Here is a 16,248-nt window from a genome sequence, read left to right as displayed (position 1 = left end):
GCTTATGATTTGCATTTGACGGATTGGAAGGCCGCCTTTTCATTAATAATAAAAGAACGGCTGAGTCCTGGGTGAGATGCCGAAAGAACAAAATCATTTTCTATCTCCTCCTTGTCAATCATTCATTTCTCAAGATTTTTCCCTGAGGAAATGCTTTGGCGAATTAGAAGCGTCAGGTGGGACGGAGGGAAAGTGTGAGCGGGAAGGAATTGACGTCACGTAGAAAGAGGAAGGTGGCAGACGAAAAAAACCACCAGTTTGTTCCGTGACAACGTCTGTGTTGGTGCAAGAGTGAAGCAGAAAAGTGTTGACTAACTGGGAATACTGGGGGCATTGCTGGCAAGTCGGAGTAAGTACCTGCCATTCATTTGCATTTCATTCACTTTGCTATGAGTTATATTGCTTAATGAGTAGATTTTTTAAGGGTGGAAAATACTGTAAACATCTGAGAGTTAGTTTAAGTCGAGCGCCCTCTGCCGTTTTGCGATTAAACCTTATAACCGCGGGCAATTCAGGTTGTTTTCAGTTATGAAACCATGCTTTCGAAACATGTGCTACTCTTATCGCCATACTGCAGGACATTTAAATAGTGTCAATTGTTTGCTGAAACGAGTTATCTAATTTTAAATCTTTTACTAAGTGTTCTTCTATTCTTGGTTTTTTTTAATGATTCAATTCTTGATATAAATATAATATTTAATCTTTTTAAATATAATCTTTTGCATGTTTAATTCACTTTCAATTTTTAATTTAAAGTGGCTCTTTAGATGGTTCTCAATTATTTGAGAATCTTCATTGAATTATTTAATGTTACATTTCTAATCTAATAATTAATCTGATAATTTATTAATGTCACATTTCTAATCTAATAATTAATCTGATAATTTATTAATGTCACATTTCTAATCTAATAATTAATCTGATAATTTATTAATGTCACATTTCTAATCTAATAATTAATCTGATAATTTATTAATGTCACATTTCTAATCTAATAATTAATCTGATAATTTATTAATGTCACATTTCTAATCTAATAATTAATCTGATAATTTATTAATGTCACATTTCTAATCTAATGTTTTGAACGTTTAACTTAATAAGATCTATATTAAAACTACACCGAAAAATGAAATGCATTACACATTTTCTATGTTAAGATAAAATTAAATTCATGTGGTCAGAGTATCATGGATTATCAAATGGAGTATCAAAATTATTTTCGCATTTTTTTAACTATAGATTTTTTTTTACCCATTGGTAGATTCTGTACATAAAACTATATATGGATGTTTTCAAATATATAAGAAAGATATTTTTTTAATGGCAGACTTTTATTTCCGTTGCAAAACGATCTAACAATTTTATCTCTTATTCTCATGTTATACCAGAGTGTCATTTGATATTTTAGTATTTGACTCCCCTTGTGATCATTTGGTTGTTTTCTCGCTTTCTTTCTTTTATTCCTTTCCTGGTCTCTAGATTCAATTCACGATTCTTCACAAGCAGGATTTAAAATTTTTATGTGACTTATGCAATACTTAGTTTGATAAAGTTATCGATGACTCACGCGTATTCAAGGAAAAAAATACATATTTTTCAAATGCAATTCTATATTTATTTTTATGCTCTTAAATGATTTGATAATCATTCTTTAACGGAGGTTATTCACTAGCAACTATCTCCTTTCTTCACAAGCTTGGATATTCTTAGTATGAGTCTTTCCTGCTAAGTTTACTTATTTGCTATTTAATAATATTCCATATAATCATAAGTTGATCTACATTGCTTAGAAAATTTGTAGGTATATTTTAAGATATTATTTATCAAAATGGTCTGGAATATATTTCATGAAGTAATGAAAACATTTCCTAAATCATTCCTATAATTTTTATTTCAAGGACATTAGAATAATTATCATTTCAAATTTTAATTTTAATTATCATTTCAAATCTAAGTTTGAATATGATATATTGGATGTCATTCCTTTGATTTATTGGAAAGTTCTATTTGAAAGATTAATTTTATGCTTTCGATCTTATTTATTACATATTGTTTTTGCAATCAGAACTTTTGTCAATTAAAACACACTTAAAAAAAAAGACTGATTGATGTCTTTGGTAGGCTGAGTTGAATATATTGCAGTTTTTAGACACTCTTATGCCGATATTAAACATGAATCCTTGATGATAAGATTTTACACACATTTCTTCAAATCTCAATGATATTTCTTCATCTGTTTCTATCAGTTTCACTGATTTTTTTTTCTGCAGTATATGACATAAATTTCTTTAATTTAAAATTGATTAGGAATCAAATTTGGAAAAACATTTGCATATTTCCACATGCCGATTAAATTATATAAATTGTGAATGAGATAAATTCTATCTCTCCTTAGCACATTCTCGTACTTTTCATTGATTTCATTTGTGGTGTTAGTGATTGTTCAGTAACGACATGCTTTTTTGAATTTCAATTCCAGAGCAATTAATGATCTCCTTTAATTGTCTTTCAAAAGAGATTTTTTTTTTGTTGTTAAAATATTTTTTGAAAAATCTATGTTAAAATATCTAAACCACGTTTTTCTTGTAATTATGAATCAAATTTTCTGATGCAAAAAAATAAAAATATATGTTATTCTAACCCCATAGCAGTATAACCGAGACGGAATTATTGTTGCTATGATTAACACAAGCAGTAGTTAACCATTTTACTCTAGTCATCTATACGTTTCTGTTATCTTCCGTTAGAGGAAGAGACGATAATCGCTATGGAATGTTATGACTAGTGCGATTTTTCTTGCGAGGAATGTATTAGCTGAGCTTATAGTGCCTTTCAAATTATATAAGACATAAGAAATAAAATAAAGTTTTCAAAATAATTATCTATGAGATTATAATTTTTTTTAATAATTTGTTATTGTCATTCATACATGCATTTATCTTCAATACTGATTTTACATGGTTCTTTGAGATCATATTATGTGGTAAATAAAATAACTAGGTAACTACGAACTGACAAAACGTGAGCAAAAATATAAAATAATTATACTTAAAACTATGTTTCCAATTTGGTACTACTGAGTCACCTGTTGTCGAAGATTATCCCTAAGCAATATTTCTAATTTTGAGAAGTTAATCTAGATTCTCTCAAAATCAAATAAAAAGGCATTCAATCACTGTATTATTCACCTCGAAATATGCCTTTTTTCTTGTTTCTTGTATAAAATTGATAATACTTTGGATGTATCTGATTGCCTGATAAGTTCAAGAAGCTTCATAAGAACTTTTTAATGCCAAAGTAATTCCTATGGATTTTTTTAAAATCAATTTTTTGAAAGGATTTGTGATTAACCGAAGCAGTCTAATTTCTTAAATAATTTTTCAATGATTCAAATAAATAAATTCATTCTTGTGAAGTTCAAAGCTGCTCTTTTAGGCACAGTTTTAATCAGTTTCACTAATTTGAATCATTTCGAGGTTTTTACTATTCAGCTCCATCTCCTCAGGTTTGCTCTCTTATAGTCGATTGTTCTGATGTGGAATGCGTTTATTTAAAAGAAACTGGAATATTGGAAATTTTCAGCTGTGTCAATAAGGAAATATAATGCGGCCTTAAAACTTTAAGTTTCATTCTTTAACTACGGTGTTGTTGAATATAACTGTTGATAACTCCCATTTCACTATTTTCTATCCGCTTTACTTGACCTACTTTAAATCTTTTAAAAGTTTCTCTTTCTTATTATTTCAGATGAGTTATACGTAACTTTATTCTAGCTAGTCTTAAAAATTATGATTTTTTTTTTTTTTTTTGTAATTTTCTATAACAGCGAAACAGAAATTAAAACTGATGACTTTCGTAAAGTAAAGCATTTGGTTATTATCTACGTTCAATTTTTTGTTAGATATCTTTTTGCTTTACGCTTGATAATAATCTTCAAAACAAGCCAGGAACTATTTCATTGATCATCTTTCTTTAGAAAATAATGATTGTCAGTAGAAAACATTAATGAATGTTATTTTTTTATGCGCGAAATTTTAGTTTGAAACTGTCAAAAAAATATTTTGACATTGGCAAGAATCAAAGATGATAATATATTTTATTCATTGACAATATAAATCCAAAAGTACTTTCAACGGGTACCATTAGTGTCATTTAGTCTAAAATCCGTGCATAATAAAATGAAGTTAGATTGTTATTTTTGTTTTGTATAACTCTTGATTTTTTTTTTTTGTTGCTTCTAAGCAGTTATAGGTATTGGGTATTGAACAGCCATGTTATAGATATTAGGTTAAATTTTTCGGCTTTTTATTCGTATATTTAGCTCACTGAGAATGTGTCAAAATGTGTATGTGCATTGCATAAACAGTTAATGCAACTAAAATACGAGGTTTCAGTGGAGTTTAGTTCAATTATACTCGCCAAAACAACTTTTTCGGAGAAAAATTGGCGATCAATTACATTCCTGTTATGCTCACACGACAGATTTCTAGGTTACTGTTATACCTGTTCATTCTTTTTCTGGCGGTCAACAGTATCTGTATATCAGAAGCATTTAACTTCATTATACTTTTATTTTTAAATCACTTTCAAGATTGTTCTTTCTACTGATGAACCAACTATCAAATGATGATGATAATGCATGGAAATTTCCATACCACAATAACGTGAAGGTGTTTAAGGTTGATGTTCATGCAGCGTAATTGTTTCAAAAGAGACGAGGCTGGAATCCAGGATTAGAAACTAGCACAACCTGGATTTTGAAAATCCGATTGACCTAATCATTAATAATTGTCTGACTGAAACCGGACGGTTTCATTCTAAACCTTAGCTTCATTATAAAAATAGTGAATAAACATGAAGACAAAACTGAGTCAAATATGTAATATAACCATTTATCGCCATTGTTCGATTAAAATCGTGTAAATCAAATTTGTCAACACATTTTACTTACTTTTATTAACACTTATATTGTTTAACGACACCTACTCTCACATCCTTATATGAGATATGATATTATTGCTTTTTGTCAAAAAATACGATTTGTCGCTAGTGGTTCCAGTTGTTACATAAAAATTTCGAATATTTTGATGTGTGTGGTTTTTGATATTCAATATTTTGATATAATAACGACGATATATGATTTTAATTAGAGATTTTTATAAATGCGATATTTTTTACATCTATAACTATTTATGTTATATAAAAACCATCTGATTTAGGAATTTATTTAAATTTAGTATTAATACATTTTGTCGAATTTCAAAAAACTATGTTCCAAAACTATAACTTAACAGCTCTTATCAACCAATCACTTTTTGACACCCAAACCTTTTACGAATTCGGAATCTTATAGGTTTGGTGCAAATCTTCAGCATATGTAATCAGTTTCTTGACTAAGCTTCGTTTTTCATTTCTGGAAATGTTTATATCTTTTTCCTTTAGAAGATTATCACAAAAAATAAGCTTTATTTCATTTTTAGGTTGCTCTTAATGTATGTCGTTGTCCCAAAACAAGTATTGTTTCAGAAAATAGTGATATAAATGTATAATATGTAAATTAAAATTTAAAAAATCATATTAATTAATGTTGTCAAGGAATTTCCATTTGGGTGAAAAATTTATAGCATAAAACGCAAGAGAAATTGCCCCAAAATTTAAAATATGAAGATTTGTGATGATGATATAAAACATTACATGCCTTTGTTAAATGTAGATTGTTTCACTTGAAAAAAAAACGCAACATCTACTGAAAACAGTCTCGTATTTCGCCATTTACAAAACCCCATCTTATTTTTGGTAAAATGCTTTACGAAATTTTCATTGCGAATTCTAAAGTGTAAAAGGTAACCCAAAGTTGCTGAAAAGCTGCATCCACTATTTTTAATCCCAATGCAAAGTTCAAAGTTCTTTATCTGTATATAGTTCTTAACCAATTAAATATCTTTATCGAATGATTGGGTTTAGCTTTAAAAAAAAAAACTCTTTCTAGTCATAAATGGCAATGAAAATGTTTGATAGCGTGATTATTGGGAAGTGACGAAAAATATGGTATCAGATTGCATTAAAGAACTACATTTATATATCAGACAAGATTTAGAGTGAATAACTTATTTGTTTTGATTATCGTGAATTCATCACTATCTGGAGTTAAGAGAAACAAACTTAAATATAATTTTTTTGAAATAAATTTTTATATGTGATGTAAAGGTAAAAAAAAGTTGAAAGTTGAAAAATAAGGTTAAAACGTTTTAGATAACATGAAGGGAAAATATATCTTGAAGATGAATTCTAAGAATGCTTAAATAGTTTACATATTTTTTTTTTTTTTTTAGTTTTTAATCCTATCTCAGACAATGTATTAATTGTAAAATCATGTACACTAGTTGTTGTTATCATTAAGATTATCTTTATTAATTTTTTCTTTTACCTTTGAGATAATTTATTACTATCGTTCTCTTTTATCAGTAAGACTATTTATTGCTATAACTTTCTATATCCAAGACCGTTTTTGTTTTTGTTTTCTACTACAACTAAAACCATTTATTCTTATCGCTTTCTCTTGTCATTAAGACAATTTAATCCTTTCAAATTCTTTTAGACATTTATCGTAATCGTAAGTGCAGAGATGACGACAAATGGTTTTTTTAAATCACTAATGTATGAGTACAATGACTGCAACGAGTTGAGTGGAAAGTAATTCTTTTTTACTCATACTCAGTTGGGCTTTGGAAAGAAAACATTCTTGGATTAAAGTTGATAATAAAAACAAATTTCTTGTCGCCATCGCAGGACGAATCTCACCACTTCAATGTACAGTTTATTTTTTATCACTTTAGCGAACTTCTTAAGTTTTGATTTTAATGTCCTGTGAATTAAAATTTGAAAATACAAAAAAAAAAAAAAAAAAAAAAAAAAAGAACTTGTTTTGCTAATTCGATGATTCTTCAAACATAGTGTTTGTAAGTAAAATACTATATAAAAATTTCATTTTGAATAAATGCGTTAAAACTTTCTCACCTTAAATGCTGTTAAGTATTTTTAATAAGCGGAATGTAGAAATTCCAGAGCTTTTTGTACCATTTAGAGATTATGTATTTTAAAAGTTGAATTCAGTACATGTAGGTTAAAATGCATTTTTCATTTTGATTACTGTTTCATTAAGCTTCTATTTTCAGAGCCTCTGATGTTTTAATAAAAGCTAGAAAATTTCTTCTTATTAGATATCTTTATATATCTCTCTTTAGATATCTTTCTTAATTAAGTATTTAAAATTCGAGTGGCATTTAACGAAATAAGTCATTTTTTTCTTAATTCTGCGCAATTTTGAAATGAAATATTTTAAATTACTTATTAATAAGATCTTTGCGCTTCTTTAAAATTTCATGTACAAAGCGTAATAAAGGGCTATAGAATGAACAGTAAGATTCTATAAAAAAAGTGCTATTTAAGTGAACCGTGTTTGTCTTTTTCCTTCCTGAACTGATATGCAATTCCAAAAGCACTTTTTAAAATAATCTTTGATTTTACTCGTACCTGGTTTTAGAGTAATTTTTTGGAGAACTCTAGCAGTTAAACTAAACCTATATTCTTTGTACTTATTTTTTTCGTAGTTATGGGAATCTTTGGTTCGACTTTTTAGAGATTCAAAAGTCCGCATTTTATGTTATCTCTTTCTTGTAATATCAAAGAAAAGGATATTCCTAAAGGGTGCAAAATCTAGCATTGTTTGCTAGGTTTATAAAAATACTAGATTCACGCCAAAAATTGTCATTTCTTTATCGTTTGTTAGTGGCATGAAGTAAGTACACTAGCACCAGCTTTTTTTTTAGTATACTATGAATCACACAACTCTCACATGGAAAAAAAAATGTGAGTCGCACCACCGTGTCCAAGGTCCACAACTTCATGAGTGGGGAGAGGGAGGAAGGGAGAACACCTTTATTAAAAAGTATGCGAGAAAGTTTTTTGTTTTAAAATTACAGTGACTATCCCTACTGATTTTCAGTTACTACACACATATAAAGAGAAAAGAAAATACTGTACTTAAATGACAAATTTAAACTATCAGCTTTTGAATGAAGATTTCAAATGAGAGTGAGCACTGCGTAAATATACTCAACTTTGAATTTACTTCTGGATGTCTGGCAAATGAGATAATCGAGAATTAGTCTAACCAGTCCATTTAAATCTCCCAATTCATGTCTAAATGGGCCGACTTTCACCTCATTTTAGGGGATATTCTTTATCTCTAAAATAATATTTTTATACATAGCACAGATAAAGGTTTTGGTTCATTTCTTTTATGATACTTTTTCAGTTCCTATTAAAAATGATCCATTCAAATGATCAGCAGAACCGAAAAAGATATTTTTATAATTAATAATGCTCATAGTTATATTTCTTAGAAATGTCTCATTTAATAACTTATTTGAAAATTACATTATATCGGAAAAGCTTAAGCTTGAACGTTTGCTTAACGAATTATGTATGACCCTTTATAAATTAACTGATTTTTTACCGTGAAGAAGGCAAAGAATGAGAGTCAGGGCAATGAGCTCGTCGTATAGCACTTTTGATATCTGTTGCAATTAAAAGACCGAAAGTTTTCTCACTATTTACTTCAGTGAAATTGTACATGCTATGTGTACAAAAATTCTGGTTTCAACAGCCAAAGATCTCGCAGCTGTTCTAATAAAAATCATGCAGAGGAATGCGAAAAGATTATCGATTCATTGGGAATTACTTTAAGGTGGAAAATAATGACTGGCTGGAAGGATTATATTTGAAAGAAAAATGGTTAGTGGAAAACAACTTTGTGGAAATTTCGTTTTGAATATTTCAGATTTTTAAAAGCGCCTCTATAATTAATGCATTTGCCAGAAAAAATCTGCATACGAACATTTATAAAATATTCTCGATTTAAAAAAAGCATATTTTAATGATAATATTAATTTCAATTTTATTTATTATAATTCTTTCACAATTGGTTATATTTCAATAATAATTTCGGAAAAGCGTTGTTTTTTTTAATTAACTAAATTTAAAAATTATAAGAATATTTACTTGAAAAGAATAGAATACAGCAATAATTGCTACCTGATAAAAGGTTATTCTTAAGTTAAATTCAAACTTGGTAAACAATTTATTGTCTAGAAAGTAAAACAAAGTTGCATTTTCGGGAATTTTGGAAGATAAACTGAGTTAAAATGGATCTGAACGAAAAAGAGATTGTTCTTGAGAAAAGAAAGATTATCTTAAAACTAAGGAATGAAGGCAAAACACGTAGGAAAATTGGCAAGATCGGTGAAAGAACTCATTCTTTCATCCAAAGAGTTATCAATAACAACAATTCGTGTAAATCTTTTATCTCAAAGCCATGTAATCTAAGCTGACTGCCCAAGAAGAGAGATGACATCTTTAAGTCCGTACCTCTAAATACTAAGATTATTGTATCGCAAATTACAAATGGAATATGAGAGAGATTTGAAAAAATTCTGCAAGAAGATACCATACGGAAAATTTTGAAAAAGCTTGATTATCATGGCCATGGAGCTCGTAGAAAACTACACATATCGCCTATCAAAAAGTGTTTAGATTTTGCAAATTGGTAGGCTGATAAGTCTGCTCAAATTTGGGAAGAAGTTATGTATCTTTGGCATCAAAGGGTATAAACTGATGTTGAGAAAAGAAGATAGGACTTTTGAGAAGTAGAATCTTATGCCTACAGTTTAGCATGGTGGAAAAAAACGTAATGATTTGGGGTGTATGGCAGCCTATGGAATAGATCTTTTAACCTTTGTAGATTCAATATTATATCATATAAGGTATATAAACATTTTAAAAGAAAATTTGAAAGAGCTCACATCATTGAACCTTGGATATAACTTTTGATTAATGCAAGACAATGATCCTGAACACATAGTTCACAATGTGAATCTTTGTACGCTATACAATTTTAAAAATCAGCTACATTCTCCTCCACAATTGCCGGGCTTAAATCCTATCAAATATTAACTGGATTTATTGGAATGCAAGGTTCACCAGCATGACGTAACCTCGAAAGACTTTTTTCCAAAGAGCATCACAGTGTGGAATAACATTTATTCTAAAGAAACATCCAAACTGATTCAATATATGCTCAAATAATTGACAGAGGTCCTTAGACTTAAGAGCTATCCAACTAACTAATAAACTTTAATTTTCAACCCATGATAATTAATTTTACAAGCTGATTTTATGTGTACCCAAATGTTACCCTTGCCATTTATGTTTTTTAGAGTCTAATTAATTTTAAAAAGAAACAATGTGTATTATATTTCCGAAGTTGTTATTAAAATCTAGTGTAGTATTCAAGGAATATAACAAAAAAAGTAAAATTGATTTCATCATTATAATGTGTTTTCTTTCAAATCTTGAATGCTTGCTATGTATTTGCAAGAAGACTTTTTCTGGTAAGAGTATGTTCACGAAGAAATTAATTTAAAAATCTCTAGCACCCGTCTACGTCATTTCACATAGTTCTGAAAAATAATCTCTAAACACGATCGATGCAGGCTATATATGACAAATTCCAAAATTTCTCTGGTTGTGGAAGAGCCAATTAGCAGCTAGTAATCTTAAGTGTTGTTATGGACGTACAAATTATAATCATGAGCACGTTCCATAAGCAAACATGACCATAAGCAGTTATGACCAAAAACCGTTCCAAGGTGTAAATCTAGATTGTCATGACTGAACAATAACCTGTAAAAGTAACTTTCAACTCTTGTTAAATATTGCGCATAGTATACTTCAAAGCTTATTGTTACTGGATTCTAAACTATAATAACTCATCTCTTTGAGAAATGGATTCCGGGATATTCTTTAATATTCGGATGGCTTGGTCTGGCTGATGAACCATAATGCTTCTCTTTAAACAGATTTGTACTTGACGTCAAGTTTCGTGGAGTATGTGGTATGACATGGTGTAAACATTTCTTATCATAGAACATACTGTATGAAAAAACGTAAACACCGTTGAAAGTTTGTGGCTTAAGGCATTTGTTGCAGAGATAGTCACAAATTGGATATTCAAAATGGAAAATTGGGAAATAGATTAATACACAGTATAACAATTGTAACAATAATCATAACAACTTAATTCTTGTTATTCACATATATGTTATTCACACACACACACACACACACACACACACACACACACACACACACACACACACACACACACACACACACATATATATAATATATATATATATGGAGTCAAACATCCATTTATAAAAATCTGATTTAGTTTAATTTTGGAAATTACTCTTAGAGGCTTAAGGTTAGGTAGGGTAAATAGATATCGATCTTCTGACATCAAAAACTAATTCTGAGTTAGAATGTTTCTGCTAGTACTCTTTTTTTAGACTATTGTAAGATATCAAAGTATTCGTAAACTTTATCCTTTAAATTGGTATATAAATCTTCTTGAAACTTATCTCTTGTTTAAGTGTAACCATTAATTTATAAATACGTAATCACATGCATCCAGTTTCCCATCTCGTTAAGATAACTGGCCATCTCTCCTCGTAGCGTACTTAGATAATGTGGGAGTCACTAGCACACTTAGCTGTTGAATCTAGAATAAATATTTGCGTATATAAAATATAGGGGTGTTATTTGCAGTTCCCAGGCATAGGTTTGTCATATTCAAGAATTTGAATGTATCGAAAATCTCGTGGCTGAGTTCCTGCTGAAGAAACGTCTGATCAGAGTTTCTACCAGAATCAATCCTAAGTCTCCAGGATCAGTTACAGTATCATCACAGAGCCTGCAACTCTCCCAGAATTCTCAAGCACATTCTCAGTGTGTCAACAATTACCTGTGGTCATTTGGCCTGCAATGTCCCTTTGCACGTCTAGACCGCAACTGAAATACATCAGCGAAGCAATCAACACTTTTTTTTTTTTTTTTTGCAAGGGCGGATTTTTTTTGCAAGGGCTCGTTGGAGGGGAGAGGGGGGCTGTTACTATGCTGTCAAATGCGATTTTAAAGAAATCCCCAAAATTTTTAAAAAATGAGGTCTCTAAATTTAATACATCAATTTATATTCAGAAACCACTCGCAAATAATTTGTTATGTATATTAGTCAAAATTAATAAAATTCCTTCTTAAATTACTTAAAATTATCACGTTTTTTAGATACCGCTTACAAGTATCAGTTGTATGTTATTAAACAGACAATAAACATCAGTTGTAACTTATTAAACAGACTCTTCAATTGTTTTTTTTTCAAATTAAATTAAACAGCAAAGCATTTAAAATATTTTATTGTGGTTTGAAATAAATTAAGTTAATTTCGGTACTAAAAAACAATGTGTTATAACAAGAACATAATACTGAATATTCAAAGATTGATATAGAGCTAACTTATCCTAAAAAAGTAAAACATAAACGCTATTTGAAAAACTTAGTTTACTGACCAAAATTAATAGCATTTACGATACAAGACTCTTATATATACCCCACTTTCGTTTTCTTTTAACAGATATGAAATTGAAAAGCTTCTAGTATGGTGTTTGATTCTCGCTTTCCTATTGGGCACTATAACGATTTCGGATTGAGTTATTCCCTGCTGATGATGAGATGTACCACCTTAGGGTGGGATTGTACCTTGGCCGGTGATGGCCTCACAGTTCCGCTCCAGTGCTATTCAACAACGATCATTCATCTTTCTCCGAAATACCTTCAGTTCGATAGCTCTGATCTCAATATTTGTTTAATAGATAGGGTAATCTTGACTATTTCACAACCATCATTCAAAAAATGCCATCTCTTGATGGCCGCTTCCGTAACTTCAATTTCTGCACATTTATTTTTTAATATTTCGGACTGTTATTTTTCAATAAATAAGAAAATTCAGGATATCAGCATATAAATCATTCTTCTTACATGAAAGAATAATTTATTATACTTACAATAAGCACCACAAATGAATGGGTTCCAATTAATTAAGTATACAGTGTTTGATTTTTTCATTTATAAAAATATGTTTTTATAATAACTAAACATTTATATTTAACGCAGATAACTTTATTTAATAATATTATTATTTCTAAATTATTATTTTTTAGCTTGAGAATACACGAAATTATTATTGCTAGATTTCATAACATTAGTTTTTAAAATAGCAGTATATTTCTGTCAGGTATAACATAAGGTATATAAAAAAAACTTAAATTAAAAATTCTTAATGTAATATTTAAATTTAGGTATTTTTATTGTAATTATAAAACTATACTCCTCAATGAATCGTTAATCTAGTGCCTCAAGGTGTAAGCAGCAAGTTGTAAGCCCCTCTTATATGAATAGCTTCTCTTCTCAAATGCTTTGATGTGATTTGTGATCTGATCGTTGTTTTGGAGGACAAAGAGTATTTGCAAATTGAAATAACTGGAAGTACTTCGATGATAAAATGGTGCTTTCATTTCATGCTTTGAAAATTTACTTAACCCATATTTTAAAAGATACAAATGGGGGCGAAAGTTGCATCTTGAATACAGTTACTCTACATTATCTAACATGATATGGAAAATAATTCTTCTGAAGTAGAAAGAAGTTCCTTAATTAAGCGTGAAATGTTCTTTTTTTGTGTGTTTCTTTCGCAGAAACCTGTGTCATAATCCTTTGAAGTAAACTGTATTTGTTTCCCAATTTGCCAATCGCTTCGATCTCAATTATCTGCTAATGAAAGTTGCATTTATCCTCGAAGTGCTTCCCGTTATTTAAATTTGAAAAATGGATTTTTGATTATCTAATCGAACAAAGAGAGAAGATCAGATTCTCTATACGGAAATATGTGTTTATTTTGTCTTCTTGGAAGATCAATGAAAAAGTAATTATATATAATTTATTTTCTATGTTGAAGGAGGGATCTGAAAAAAAAGTGTGTAGTTGATTATATTAGGCTTATACTTACTGTGGTTTAAACCAAAAATTTAACTGTAAATGTACAATTGTCTTCAAACTAATTTTCCCGTTATTACATTTTTTATTATTTTCTATTCTATTTATCTCTTTAAAAAATTCTCATGTTCCACAAAAAGAACAAATAAGCATATGCTATTCAATGTATGTAATAAGTGTCCTGAAATACTGGTAAACTTGGTACAGATGATTTTACGTAGAATACATTGCAGTATCTCTTGTCTGGTAAACAGTCATCAAACGTCCAATGGCAATGCCATTCACTAGCGAGAAGTGTTTCTTATTATTTTAATTGTTGAAAGTTTGTTGTTGTCATAATGATGTTTACAATAGCAACACAATGGAAAGATTGGGATGTGACCTAAATATCTTGAAACATATTCTTCATGTCTGTTCAGGCTGATAGCTTGTATGGGTATTTAATGATAATTTTAAAATAGCTTGTATGGGTATTTAATGATAATTTAAAAATATTTTGGACAAGTTAATGGAGTATGCGTAATCTTTTTGATGAGTTACTTCATTCGTGTTGTTGTGCTGCTTTTAAAATGTTTCTTTCAATAGGATAATATGCCTAGTAGTTCCAAAAAAGATTATGGTGTGAGAGATATCAGAATCTGAATTTGTGGTCTTGCCAAAATCGTTTTTGCTGTATACTTACTGATATCAGAAGCAAACTTGTCAAATATTTGAAGAATGAATCAGGGTTTTTTAAAATCATTTTTTGGTACATATAGAGTGAAAAAAATCATTTAGCAAGCTAAATGCTTATTTAGGAATCAAGGAAAGAAAGCACCAAAAATTTTTCCTTGGCCTAAATTATTCTGATCTAAGGACTGCAGACTACAAATGATGCAGCTGAAGCAGGATATGCAAAAGATATCCGCACATTCAATGAAACAAGAGCATACTCTGTAAAATGTATTCAATCATGTAATTGCAATTGTTATGTTATTCTTTCCCAGTATTTCTAGATGCGGAGGTGAAGAACCTTTGAGTTCAAGTACTCCGTTGACCGCCAAATCGGTAAATCGAAAGAATGTGTAAATTTCTACCAAAAAACATACAATCAAAGGAAACAAAAATAAAAGAAATGAAAGCTGAGGAAACTCTGCATGCTGTCTATCAAATGTGTCTACTTTGTGTGCAAAATAAGGAGAAAAAAAAAATGATAAATTTCTGTTAGAAGGAAAATAATAATTTCAGTAAAGTCTAAAAAATACTAAAGAGAAAAGTAGGATTGACAATACGTGGTACAGTTCGACATTCCTATCAGAATAATTATGCAAGAAGACAGGCTGAATGCCTTATTACTATTAAATACAGAAGCAGGATATGAGATTAGTTTGGAGAATCTGATCAAGGATATTTCACTTACAAAAAAAGGAGGATAAAATTTTTCAAATAGAAATAAAGTGGAAGTTTACAAAAATGCGTGTCATATTCTTGTTTGGTTTAATTTCGACAAATATTTATTTATTTATTTTGTTTTATTGTTTATATTCTGAATTACATGTATTAGGGGTCACCAAAATTTTTTAAGTACTTGGCACGTTTAAAGGCCTTAATCTGACCCTGAGTATATACATGCAAATATGAATATTTTCCGAGTTCTTAGTTGATTCGTTGTTCTGCAAGCTGAGCTGTCTACCTCATTTCCCCAAATGTTATAAGAAAAAGAAGAAAACTGAATTCTCGTAACTAATAACGTATATGGTGTTGCTCTTTTTCTCTCTCTCTCTTTTTTTTTTTTCTTCATATCTGGTATAAACAGGAGACCGTATATGATGTACCGATGTAAAAAAGATCCGCCATGTACTTTATTAGTTGCGAAATTTAAAATTATTTGTTGCTGTAAAATTTGGAAAAATGAGATGGGTGTTATTGCGTATTAAGAGACAATATTTATGTACTATTTCACGGCTATTATTTTAAACAATAGACGGCTCGTGCTTGGAACTTTTCGGTTGCAAATTTCATTTTTTATGAATTAATGATGCTATTTTTATTTATTCATTTGAATCAAACTTACACTCTTATTCTTGTTTACCAGTTTTAACTATACTTTTTTGGATCCGCTCAGTCGCAGCTGATATTTAGCTTGCCCGTGATTTTGGAAAATAAAGTAAAATGAGAAGTATACATTTATATATATATTTCGAATAGTTAAATAGGCTTAATATTTAAACAAAGTTTTTAAAAATTACGTAATAGTTGTTAGTTTATGTGCATAATATCAAAACACCTTACCTGTTACGAGAAAAAGAGTAGAAT

At 29.5% G+C, this 16,248-nt stretch overlaps 1 protein-coding gene across 1 annotated transcript in view; it reads left to right on the top strand.

The window, feature by feature from the left end:
- Positions 1–200: 200 nt before the first annotated feature.
- Positions 201–16,248, top strand: part of LOC129958070 (acetyl-CoA carboxylase-like) — a 112,119-nt gene continuing 96,071 nt past the window's right edge. Inside the window, exon 1 of the mRNA XM_056070242.1 lies at positions 201–349. The gene's annotated coding sequence lies outside the window, so the exon portion shown is untranslated. The remainder of the gene's footprint in view (positions 350–16,248) is intronic.

Source organism: Argiope bruennichi, chromosome X1 (genome assembly GCF_947563725.1).
Source record: "Argiope bruennichi chromosome X1, qqArgBrue1.1, whole genome shotgun sequence".
NCBI classification, from domain to species: Eukaryota; Metazoa; Arthropoda; class Arachnida; order Araneae; family Araneidae; genus Argiope; species Argiope bruennichi.
Note: the sequence above shows the minus strand (reverse complement) of the source record. Positions and strands in the feature narration are given on the sequence as shown.